Source organism: Neofelis nebulosa, chromosome 1 (genome assembly GCF_028018385.1).
Source record: "Neofelis nebulosa isolate mNeoNeb1 chromosome 1, mNeoNeb1.pri, whole genome shotgun sequence".
Taxonomy (NCBI): domain Eukaryota; kingdom Metazoa; phylum Chordata; class Mammalia; order Carnivora; family Felidae; genus Neofelis; species Neofelis nebulosa.
The window spans coordinates 44,524,275-44,537,079 of record NC_080782.1 but is presented as its reverse complement, the minus strand read 5'-3'; the positions used below and the strand labels follow the sequence as shown (position 1 = coordinate 44,537,079).

General features: G+C 44.7%; 1 protein-coding gene and 1 long non-coding RNA gene across 4 annotated transcripts in view; one reads left to right on the top strand and one right to left on the bottom strand.

Moving 5' to 3' along the window:
- G3BP1 (G3BP stress granule assembly factor 1) overlaps nt 1–4,589 on the bottom strand; it is a 36,695-nt gene extending 32,106 nt beyond the window's left edge. Inside the window, exons 1-2 of one of the 3 annotated variants that reach the window (XM_058720790.1) lie at nt 3,801–4,190; nt 1,042–1,154 (exon numbers count right to left, since the gene is read on the bottom strand). The gene's annotated coding sequence lies outside the window, so the exon portion shown is untranslated. Of the gene's footprint in view, nt 1–1,041; nt 1,155–3,800; nt 4,191–4,450 lie in introns of those variants that run through there. The other 2 variants (XM_058720774.1, XM_058720783.1) reach the window with 2 other exon arrangements.
- Nucleotides 4,590–4,657: 68 nt separating this feature from the next.
- Nucleotides 4,658–11,769, top strand: LOC131506810 (uncharacterized). Its single transcript, XR_009259153.1, has 3 exons — nt 4,658–4,770; nt 10,835–10,893; nt 11,453–11,769. It is a non-coding gene; the product is annotated as an uncharacterized LOC131506810 (long non-coding RNA).
- The last annotated feature ends 1,036 nt before the right edge of the window (nt 11,770–12,805 follow it).

Below are 12,805 nucleotides of genomic sequence, written 5' to 3'. Positions count from 1 at the left end.
GATGTGATAAGAAGGCTAAGTCACCTCTGTATTCTTCCCCCAAATCCATAACCTCAGTCTACCTATAACACCAAGTGTACCCAAATTTAGATCAAGTGTCAAGGTCATAAAAGACAAAGAAAGAAAAGAAACTGTGACAGATTAGAGAGAGACTCAAGAGACTGCAATGTGTTATCTTAGATTGGATCCTGGAACAGATAAAGGACGTTAGTGGAAAAACTAAGGAAATCTAAGGGCAATCATTTCGTTAATAGTATTTTATTCAACATCAATTTCTAGCTATCTCAAACTCAAGTTTTCTCAAAAGAGAAAAACTTCAAAATGAACTGAAAAAACCTAACAATTTACTAGCTTTTCTTGGTTTTTTAATACCCATCCATTCCCCACTCCAAAGTTAAAAGCTAATCGGCTGGACTTATAATTGGGCAACAGTCTACGTTCTTTCTCAGTGAGGTGAAAAAACACTTTATGGTTAACACTACTGCCTCATCTATGAAATTCCTGAAAACATGAATTTTTTTTAGATTTCACAAATCACAGAGCAGGCTCAGAGAGTCCATGAACACAGGGTATACTTGAGTCATAGCCTAAAAAAGGCTGGAAAGGTTTTGGACTCCAGATTCTGAATCCTACAAACTTTTTTGAATAAGGAAATAGCTACACTCTACAGTTCACTGCTAGACATATAAGCTTTACAAAACAGACAACTTTTTGGGTTTCAGAGCCTCAAGACCCTTTGTAAGTAAAAACATAAGACTACTAAGACATGTAAAAGCACTTTTAGAATATATAAAGGGCTATACAAATACACAATGATGCTGTTAAGTAGCCATTTAACATCCCCAGAGTTGCAGTGTGCCCCATCTAGGAAGCCACTTTCTCTGAACCATCTCTAGCATTTACTTTTTTAAATACCTGAAATACAACAAGCTGAGCAGCTGAACAATAGTACAACATGACAAACTGCCAGAGGATGAAAGGGGAAATCAATTCATCTGAAGACACTAAGGCCACAATCTGTGAGAAAAATGTCTTAATTACTTTGTTTTATAAAGGCCACTCTTCATGTGCAGATTAACCCTGGCTCTTCACCATTATCACCTGGCTTGCAATTCAGCTTTCCCCACCCAGGCCAAACAGGGTGTCCAAGGATACTTAAAAAAAAAATAAACAGGTGATTTTTAAGATTTGAAAAACATAATAAACCTAGTTAACCACCAGTGTGATCAGCAACTACAAGTGAGATTACAGTTGCTGAATCTAAATTTAACTACATGGCTGGAAGGGCAGTGTTGCAACTAAAGGTTTTTCCTACTAGCTATTAACTGACTAGCCAGGGGAGGGGGGGAAAGCAGTTTTTAAACCTACTTACTCTGACAATTCTCTTTGCAAAAGAACACACAATGCATGTGTGAATTCTGAAATATCATTAAAAAAAAAAAAACCTAATTACAAAATGTTGAACGATCAAGGAGGTAATTAAACTGGCAAAAAGAAAAAATTGGTTTTGGTCACAAATTCAGGCTTTATATTAAATTTCATCTTTTAACATTGCCCCAACCATCCTAAGAATCACATACAATTCGTAAACCTATAAAAATTTAAGTTTAAGGCATGAACCTGTAAAAATTTAAAACTAACCTCTACCCTTTACTTTCTATGCAAAGTACTAAAAGAACAAAATAATAATGTAAATTACAAGGAAAGAAAAAAGAAAAAACGACCGCAAGTAGGTCAGCAACAAACATTACCAAATCTTCTGATGCACCCTTAGCAGACTGTCAGCTGAGAACAGCAAACTGAATGTGAGTTAAAGAACAAAGAAGTGCCTACTTTTCTATCAGTTAGAAGCACAAGAGCTTAGACACACAGGATTTAATAACAAAAGTAACGTGACTTGGCTGGGAAGAAGGGAGGCTCACCAGCCTTGTATTATCACAATTTGCTTCGTTTGTTCCTAATAAACGCACGCACAAGAGATCAACCAGGCTACCAATCTGTAAAATACCTCGGTTTTCATATTCCTGACCAACTGATAACCATTCGCCTGAGGCAAAGAACAGGTTAAGAAATACTTGAAACAGAAACAAAAGTTTCTCTCAATGCATAAGGATATTTCATTCTGATATATTCTACTCCCAGCAGTGATACCACCAGCTGGATTTAAAAAATTAACAGTTTCTATGTCATGTTTTAACATTTGAAACCTAATGCTAACTCAATAGGCAACCCCAACTAAATAAAGGTAACTAAAATGGCTACATGAGAAGGCCAGTTCTAAGTAAAACAATGTTACATTCTAAAGCAATCTGTTATTTATGGCAACATCAACAAAAAACTTGGCCATACAGTATTTTGATTTATCTATTGCTACTTTCTGTTAACAAACATGGAAAGTACTGGGAAATGGAAACACTTACAAATATTGATTCTTTGTAGTTTTTTAATTTCCTAACAAGGATGTAAATTACTTATTCCCTCCTACTACAAAAAAATTCTTTAAAGACCAATCCTAAAAGCTCTAAAGGAAGGCTGAAAGCCATTCCAAGCAAAATTAATTCACAAGAGCTAGTCGCAAAACTTTTATTGTAGTTTTTTTCTCTCAAGTAGAGATATTTGTGATGTCAAGTAATGATCTGAACCTACAACTATACTTTTTAAGTTTAGAGAGAAAGTGAGGACGAGCAGGGGAGGAGCAGAGAGGGAGAGAGAGAATCCCAAGCAGGCTCTGCACCGTCAGCGCAGAGAGCCGGAGGGGGAACTCCAACTCACCAACAGATCGTGACCTGAGCCCAAGTCCAGTCGGGCACTTAACCAACAGCCATCCAGGCGCCCCTGGACCTACAACTATTTTATTAAGCCAAGGTGCATACTGCCTTTCAAATATCGCAAACCTATACTCGTCTTTGAAGGACTCTTCTGTATTTGCAGCATACAGACAGGAACCTAACAGGAAACGCTCAACACATGAACTGAATGCAGAGAGGCTTTCATCCGCAGAAGATCCCGACTGCCAGGTCCCGACTGGCGTTAAGGGCAAGACTTCCAACACCTCTCAATCACCCGTAATTCACCTAGCATAATAAGCTCCAGTGGTTAAATTTATGTTGTAACTGGGCACCATCCTTTCCGTCCCAACTTCACATTTCAACCCACGCAGGCGGGCGAGATGTGAAACTCATCGCTCTGACACGCATTTTCTCCAACTACAAAACGAGGAAGTCAAACGATCCTCCCGAAGGTCCTTCTCAAAAGCCTGCCCCGGTGAAGACAAGAAAAAGGTTTCAAGGTCTAGACCAATTTCGGAGCCTAACTGGCTGCTGGCGGGACTTTCCCACCACCAGTATCAAATCCGAGGAGGAACACTGTCCACGTTCATTCGCACGTATTCATTCGATTCTATCCTTTTTCCGGAAGCGTGGAGGGCGGCACGTCCCTCCGTGCAAATACACGTAGAAAGGAAAGCCCAAAGCCTCTCGTGTCCTTTGTCATAATCCCACTTCCAACCCGCGTCTCCCTGAAGCCCACAAGTGGCTCCAGTACAAACGCCAATGCACTCTTCGCAGCAGTTGGCCTCGCCAGGCTGATGCTGCCCCCAGGGACCAGGGCTCCGGGGACAGCGGCGCCCTGGAGCCGCGCAGGGCGCTGGCACAAGGACGAAAGGAGGCTGCGGGACTAGGAGTCAGACGGCCCGCGGGTTCCAACCAGCACCTGCCTCTTACCGTCTGTGTGCCTTTGAGCACGCCTCTCCACCGCGGGCCCACCGAATCCACTGCCATAGGGCAAATCCCCGCACCTACCTCCTCGGATCCTCGTGGGAGCGCATGAGAGCCACACAAGTTGCTCAGCACAGTGCCTGGCACACAGTGGGGGCTTAGAAAACACAAGGGTTATTATCTCCTCTCACTATCCATGCATTCGCTGCTCCCCCTTTAACTCCCTGCGAAGCCGAAGCGCTGCACTTCTGCTTCCCGAGTCGGAAAAACCCTCATCGCGCTTTCGTGTCGCCCCGCCCCAAAATAAAAGCCTCCTCGGGTCCGGGCCAAACAGGAGCCCCTCGCCAGGGGAGGGAAGGCTCTGCGGGCGCGCGGGAGGGAGGCGGCGGGCGGGAAAGGCCGGCGAGACCGCCGCGCGAGGCCCCAGGCCCCCGAGATCGCTCTGGAGCCCGGGCGGCGGCCGCGGCTCGCTCTCGCCCCGCGCGGCCGTTGGGCGTGGCACGCGCACGAGGCGGCCGCGGACACGGCCACGCGCGCCGACCGGTGGGAGCGCGGCGAAGAGGGGGCGGGGAAACTCCGCGCGCCCGTGCGCCCGCCTGCGGCCGTTTGGGGGGGGGGGGGGTGTGCACGCCTCGCGCGGCCGCCGCCGTCGCTCGGACTTCTCCTCCCTCTCACGACCGTCCCAGCTCGTCTTCGTCCCTGGGCCGCCCCGCCCCGCCCACACCCCAGACTACCTGCGCGGCTGAGCGGGAGAGGAACAAGCTTTGCTCCACAGCACGGCAGAAGGCAAAATCCCCTCACGCAACTGCGTCCGCACACACGCGTGCTCCGTCGCCGGTCTATATAACCGCGACTCAGCCTAACTTGTTGCGGCCAGGTCGAGCAGGCTTGTGACCAATCCCGACTGCGTCCTCTGGGCTCTTCGAGCAGCAATTGGGTATTGCCTCAGGATGAAGGCGTGGCTCTTGATTGGCTTAGACTCATGCCTATGAGACTGTGAGGATCTCGTTTCCCTAGTAACGGATTGGCATTGAGAGAGACCAATTACTTAAAGGTACGTCAAAAAGAGGGTGGGGAGTTCTTTAACCGATACCCATAGTAGCCAATAAGTGCGTGCGGCCGCTCCCATTCGATAAAATGTGTTCCCCTGGGCGGAGATCGGTTTTCCATGCAGGAGCGGTTGCTCCACAAGGTGGGGCCCGTGTACTTTGGGGAAGTAAACCCCAAGCAACTAGGAGGTGGGCGCCAGGGAGGCCAAGGGAGCCCCTGGCCAATCACAAAGCGAGACGGAGCTGATTGACGCGGGGGTTGGACTGTGCCAAGGAGACCGAGCCCCAGGGCCTCCGTGCCCTCTGGGGAGATCCTGAGGCTCTTTCTGGCCCCCGCTTCCGTCCTCTTTCCTTTCTCTCCCTCACTTGTTGGGTCTGGCCCTGAGGCCCCTCTCCCGCCCCCTCTCCCGCCTGTTCTGCAGTTTGGTACCAGGGAAGCCAAGTGGTAAAGTTCCCGTTGTTTGGGTTTTTTCTTCTTATAGCAACTTTTTTATTTCCATACGGCCGCCTAAGGGCACTTGCTGGCTCTCACCATTAGTCAGCACTATTGTTGGACCACAGTGAAGGGAACACCGAAGGGGAAAGTAGCGGCCGTCGCGTACCTAAGATCGTGTAAAGAGGTCTCCCGTGAAAACTGCCGAGTTTGAGAACACAGATGTCCACCCTGCTGTTCGTGGCAAGTGCTGCGGCAGGCCGGCCCCATGGCGGGCTCGTGGGAGTTCGCTGAGGTCTTCCCTCTCTCTTGCTGCCAAGGAACCGTAAAGTCTCTGCTCGGCTTGGTCCTTAGTGCAACATCCTGTGCGTCACCCCCATTGCCATTCAGTGTTCGAATTGCTGGGGTTGTGGGGGCTTCTTTCGTGTCGTTACTACTTTAAAAGGTAATTTGTCAAACTCCTACACGGACCCCCCCCAAAGATTGCCCGAAGCACTTCAGGGGCTAAGTGGTGCTCCAGCCCGGTCCTGTCCACGTCCCTCGGTGTGTTATTGGGCCCTCTGTTGGTCACCATGAGCATTCTGTAAGGCAATACACAGACGCCTCGGTCAGTTCTCATTCCAGGCATGTGGTCTCCCGTTAAGTTTTGCAGAAAATTTGGTAAAGGAGCACCTGGAGCGTCTCCGTGGAGGGGACCGGCAGCAGCCTGCTGAGACCCGGGCGCGTCCCCTGTCGCTCCCTGAGCAGGGTCTGGCCCCAGACTGGAGACTCGCGGCCGCCCCAGGAGCCAAGTGAGAGCGTCCCTCTGCCCCCTCCAGGGCCCACTGCCGCATCGGCCTAGCTCATTCAGCATTTATGAGGTTCCTATTAAGGGCTGGGATCAGAGATGATCTGGATGCCGTCTCTGTTCTCCGTCACCCATCCAACAGACTGGGGCACTTTGCTGGCCCCGGAGCCCCCAACCAAGCATCTGGGACTAAGAAAGCTTCGGATGAAATTTAACCCAGAGAGAAAAGCTGCTAAAATTTTCTACAGTAAGGACACCCACCCACCTATTCCAACACCCCACCCATTCCATCCCACCCCCGCACCCCTCTGCCCGGATCGTGCCAGCTATGCTAAGGGTTTGGAGTTTATTCTGTTGGCAATGAAGAGCCCCTGGAAGAGTTCTTAAAGGGTGGACTGAGAGATTTGCCTTTTACAAATTGACTCTCCAAATTGAAATGCTAATGAGAGCAGATTTGCAAAACTTTAAATTTACAGATTGTAATTGAACCCAGATGGCCTATGATAACAGTCTTGGCTATTCTTAATCACGTTTGGAGGGAATTTTAAGTGAAACTGCTCTTTGTGTAAGGCTATTTGGCAATCACTATTAAAATTGTGTATCACCCAAAACAATAATAGCACTTCTTGGTTGATAGCCACTTTTTTTTAACAAAGAAGCCTATACCACGGTGTTCAACTGCAGCATTGTCAGCTTTGTTAAAATATTTAAAAACTAAAAATGTAATTGCTCATCAACTGGCAAAGTGATTAGTGATATGCACATAATATAGAATACCATGCAGTAGTTTAAAAAGTAATGAGGTAGAATTACACAGATACGGATGGGTCTCCATTTGTTATTTGGACTGTTAATTGAAAAAAAAAAAGAAAGAAAATCAAGTTCAACAAACAAAGCAAAAAACAAAACTCCTGATTTCTGTATGTGAAAATCAGTATGTAAGTGCATAGGAAGGGTTCTAAATTTAAAACAATAGTTATTGCCCCTAGAGAATCTCCGAGCTTGGGAGCGATGAGGACAATGTATTATGTGAAAGTTTTACGAGACCATATTTATGTACTGTGTTGTGTAACGGGAGGTAGGAAGGAAGGAAGAGGAAACGGATTACCAGAGGGTGAATGTAGACAAGAACCCTCAAGTGGCTGTTACTGTCTTCCAAAGGAGAGAGCAAGTTGGCACTCTCCTGTGCTAGCCTCCCCACTCAGATCATGAAACCCTCAGGCCCCAGGTGCTGGATACTTAGTAAATGTTCAGTGAATGATTTACCACCAGTGAACTGTCAAGGCAGGGAGTCCGAGGAGATTTCCCCCCAGGGGACTTAACAGGTTTAGTTACAACCGAGTAGAGGGACGGCTGGCATCCAGTGGGCAAAGGCCAGGGATTCATAGACGCAGAAGAGAGAGACCCCACCACCACCACCACACCCCTGCCATGACAAAGGACTTTCTGACCAAAAAGTCAATAGTGCCAAGGCTGAGATACCCTGATCTGGCCAACTGAGTCAGCTAGGGGAGAGTCCCCAGCCTCCTGCTTCTTTTTCCACTGCCAAGCAAAAGCTGGATACCCCTCTTCTACACTACCTCACCCTTTCTTCCTGCCAATTTTCCCCAAAGCTATGAGAAGCAGGGAAAGAAGAAACATGGGCAAAATCCCAGAAAACTCAGCCTGGTGGTGGTGGAGGAAGTTGGGGAACAGGGAATATTAGGAAAGGAATGATCCTAAAAATATCAAGTGGATCAGTTTTTCCCAAACATAGCTAATCACTTATGAAGGGCAATTAAAAATACATGCCTGTGTGTGTCTTTCACTGTTAAATTCTCACCTGCGAACAAAGCTCTAATGAAATAACATGGATTGCAGCACTGCTCCTACTAGAAAAAGAGGAAACAACCCAAATCTAGAGCTATATGGAACTGGTTAGATATAGTACTGCAGTACAATGCACTCTTACAGTGGACTGTCAAGCAGCCATAGAGAAAATGAGGCAGATCTATGTGTACAGTCACAGAGCAATTTCCAAGAGATACCAGTAGATGGAGAAAGCAAAGTGCAGAAAATGGAAAGAGTAAAGAAGGGGAACCAATGCCATGGGGCGATTATTTCTATTAAGGTATACTCTATTGCTCTACTTATCTCTACACATATCTGGATGGTTTTGCTGTACATGCACAGGTTATGTCTATGTCTGGAAGGAGTCATAAGAAACTGTTAATGATTGTTAACGAGGTGAACTTGGGCCAGGGTGGGAGAACAGCTTAGTTTTCATTCATCCAAAGTACCCTTTGGTACTGACAATTTTTTAAACATGTACATGTATTATTTTTCAAAAGAAATTCAGTGTTAAGGATAGATTTTAATACATATACATTTTCCATAATACAAATATGGAAACTTTGATCCTTAAAACAGAAATTACTGGGGCACCTGGGTGGCTCAGTTGGTTAAGCGTCCGACTCTTGATCTCAGTTCAGGTCTTGATCTCAGGGTCATGAGTTCAAACCCCACATTGGGCCCCAGGCTGGGTGTGAAGCCTATTTAAAAAAAAAAAAAAGAAAAGAAAAACCAGGGAAAGAGAGTACACTTTTCTTGAGGAGCACTGAGTAATATATGGATTTGTTGAATCACTGTATTGTATACCCAAAACTAATGTAACACTGTATGTTAATTACACTGGAATTAAAATAAAATAGGAGTGCCCAGGTGGTTCAGTGGGTGGTGCATGTGACTCTTGATCTTGGAGTTGTGAGTTTGAGCCCCACGCTGAGTGTGGAGATTACTTAAAAATAAAATCTTTAGGGGCGCCTGGGTGGCTCAGTCGGTTAGGCCTCTGACTTCAGCTCAGGTCATGATCTCACCGTTTGTGAGTTTGAGCCCTGAACCCGGGCTCTGTGCTGACAGCTCAGAGCCTGGAGCCTGCTTCTGATTCTGTCTCCTCTCTCTGCCCCTCCCCACTCATGTTCTCTCTCTGTCTCTCTCTCTCTCTCTCTCTCTATCTTCTCTCTTCTCTCTCTCTCTCTCTCAAAAATAAATAAGCATTAAAAATAAAAAACCTAGTACACTAATGATACCTCTTTAAAAAGTAAATAAAATCTTTAAAATAAATAAATAAATAAATAAATAAATAAATAAATAAATAAATAAAACAGGATAAAATACCACACATTATGCCTTTAGGTATTTGAGGGATTTTGAAAATTAGTCACTGGGGCACCTGGGTGGCTCAGTTGGTTAAGCATCTGACTCTTGATTTTGGCTCAGGTCACGATCTTCATGAGTTGGAGCTTGGGATTCTCTCCTTCCCCCTTTTCTCTGTTCCTCCCCCAGCGTTCACACCTCCCTCTCTCAAAATAAGTAAATAACATTAAAAAAAAGAAAAAGAAAAGCCAGCCTGAATGTTTTAATTGGCCTGCCTGCCAGACTGCTAACATCTTTTCTTTTTGCTCCTTACCATATAAAAGTCTAAAGAGACCCTTTACTGGCTTAGAAATGCATGCCTCCCTTCTTTGACATTGACTTTCTGCAAACATATCACCTCCTGAAACTCTACAGAATGCTGCCCATGAGCCAGGCAACCTTACTAATATTCTCTATAAAGATGATCTCATTTAATATTCACAACAACCACGGTTCTCACTTCTCAGAAACAGGCTCAGAGAGGGTAAACAAGTGGCCCAAGGTCTCACAGCTAGGACTGGAAACTAGGACTCTGACTTCAAGTCCTTGTTCATTTACCTACTTGTCATTACTGCCCAGGGAAGAAGAATATAGCCCCAAGTAGGAAAAGAGGTTTGGCCTCCTCAGACACCCCTGAAGGGCTGGAATATTCTTTCATGCCCTTAAGCAAGCCACCAGGTAATGCAACAGAGACAGCTTTCCAGGTGGTTTGAGAGTTCTGGGATCCATGGGAAATCCTAGTAATCTGCAGGATTTAAATTTTTTTTTTTAAATATATATTACAAGACTACACACATATAACAGAAATCCCCAGAGCATGTTGTTCATTAAAAAGAGCATCTTGCAGGGTCACTTGGGTGGCTTAGTTGGTTGAGCCTCCGACTTCAGCTCAGGTCACAATCTCATGGTTCGTGGTTTATAAATTCAAGCCCTGCATTGGTCTCTGCACTGACAGTGTGGGCCTGCTTTAGATTCTCTGTCTCTCTCTCTCTCTCTCTCTCTCTCTGTCTCTTTCTCTCTCTAAAGAATAAATAAACGTTAAAAAGTTAAAAAAAAAAGAGCATCTTGCAAATTATGTACAGTATATATGCTTAAAAATATACCAAAACCTATATATGCATATGTGTTTATCAGCATTTGTGAAACCACAGAACAAGGTCTAGAAAGAATGCACAGCAATCTGATAGTAGTTACTGCCTCTGTGGAAGACAATAATATAAAGATTTGAAGGAAACTTTCACTTTATCTGGATTGTTTAAAAATGTTTACATAGGGGCAGCTGGGTAGCTCAGTCAGCTAAGCATCTGACTTAGGCTCTGGTCATGATCTCATGGTTTGCGAGTTCGAGCCCCGTGTCGGGCTCTGTGCTGACAGCTCAGAGCCTGGAGCCTGCTTCAGATTCTGTGTCTCCCTCTCTCTCTGCCCCTCCCCTGCTCATGCTCTGTCTCTCTCTGTCTCAAAAATAAAAAAAAACCTTAAAACAAATTTTTTTGAATGTTTACATTAAGAAACTTTCTATGTATTATGTGATTTAAAAACTAACTTGGCATAATCCTAAGAGTGGCTTCTGAGTGCTTATTATATACCAGGCACTGAACTGAATGTTTTATGAACATTGCCTTATTTCTCACAATAATGCTATGAGATTGGTCTAATTATTATCTTTATCTTACAGGGAAAGAAAGCGAGGTTCAGAGAGGTTTATTGCCCTCAATAGCCAGGAATTGAACACAGGTTTGTCTAGATTATCTCACTAAATACAACTTCAACTCCTTGATCCCCAGAGAAGTCTGGCATAGAATAAAGGCACCAGGGGACAGCATAACAGTTGTCCTCTGACCTTTGGCTGCAGTGCTAGGAGTTCACTAAGGAGTGCGGAGGACCGTGGTGGCCCAAAGAGCTCGTGCCTTATCTAAAGAGTCCTTAGTGGTTGTTTGACTATGTTTTTGTTTTAAGATTTTATTTATTTTTTTAAGTAACCTCTACACTCAACATGGGGCTTGAACTCACAACAGGAGTTGCATACTCTACTGACTGAGCCAGCCAGGTGCCCCATGTATGTTTTGTTCTTTTTTTTAATTGAAGTAGGGTTGACATGCAATGTTATGTTTGTTTCAGACATATCACACAGTGATTCGACAATTCCATGCATTACTCAGTGCTCATCACGATAAATACCTACCATATAACACTATTACAATATTATTGACTGTATTCCCTATGTTGTACTTTTCATTTGTATGATTTATTTTATTGTGTTGTTTTCTGACATAGCTGTTTCCCCTCCTTCCAGGTGCCCGGCACGATTGTACTTTCCTGCCCCCTTTAAAGACCAGCATGACCACAGGCCCTGCTTTGGCCAAAACAATGTGAGGGGAAATGACATATATCTCTTCCAGCAAGAGAAGTCTTTGGAGCTTGTGATTATTTGCTCAGGTCTTCCCTCTGCACACTAGCCCCCATATTCAAGATCCATTTGGGACCCCATTTGGGGTCCCTCAACCTAGGTCTCTGAGCAAAACTATTTGCATAGAGCCATTCCTCCAAACTGCCCAACAGGCAATGGTCATATGACAGGAACAAGAAGTAAATCTGTTGTTTTAAACCATTGAGGTTTTGTGATTATTTGTTGCAATAGCATTAATCTGGCCTGTCTTACCAGTTACAGATAAGTTTCTAGATCTTCCAGTTGTTCAGCAGACATTCAAAATCTGGATCACCCACTGTTCTTTTTTTAACATTTTATTAACAGTATAAAAGTGTTTGGCTCTCACTTTTAAAAATACAATGAAAATATTCTTTCCAAGAGGACTATAGTTGAATGTATTCCTTTTTGAAACTTTGTTTGGAATTGTTATTTTTTAAAATGCTTTTCTTGGTCTTGTAACAAAGAAATAACTACATTTACATGTCAATCTACAAATGGATTTTTTTTTTTTTACTGTTTATATTTTGAGGGGCACCTGGGTGGCTCAGTCAATTGAGCATCCGACTTTGGCTCAAGTCATAATCTCATGGTTTGTGAGTTCAAGCCCCACATCGGGCTCACTGCTGTCAGCACAGAGCCAGCTTTGGATCCTCTATCTCCCTCTCTCTCTCTCTGCCCCTCCCTGCTAGGGCAGAGAGAGGGACAAAGGATCAGAAGCTGGACGCTCAACCGACTGAGCCACCCAGGCACCCCTATTTGAAATTTTTCAAATTTTGTGATTTTGCCTGTAATCCTACATGCATGCCAGATAACTTCTATTAACATTTGCTGCAGTGCATTTCAGGCTTATTTGTATGTAAATAAATGGAATTTACTCAGATATTTGCATATAAGAACTATAATCCTGTACATTTTCCCCTCTTCACTGATCAACCTTCATTTGTCCTATCTGATGAGTTTCCATAATGTTGCCTGTCATTAAATTGTGCTCTCTCTGCTTAACCTCCCTCTTCCTCAATTCTCTAACCTGTTCAGTCTTCCTCTGCCTTTCCTTTAATATCCTCTGCCCCTTCCCCCTCTGCAGTGATCTTGCTTTCCCAGCCCCAGTGCACAGTTGACCCCAGTGTTACCAAGATTTTAAGCCTTGCCTTCACTGGACCTAAGGAAATGCCTGGCAGGTGGGAAGGAGATGAAGGGCTAAGGGGTGAGCATTTTGCC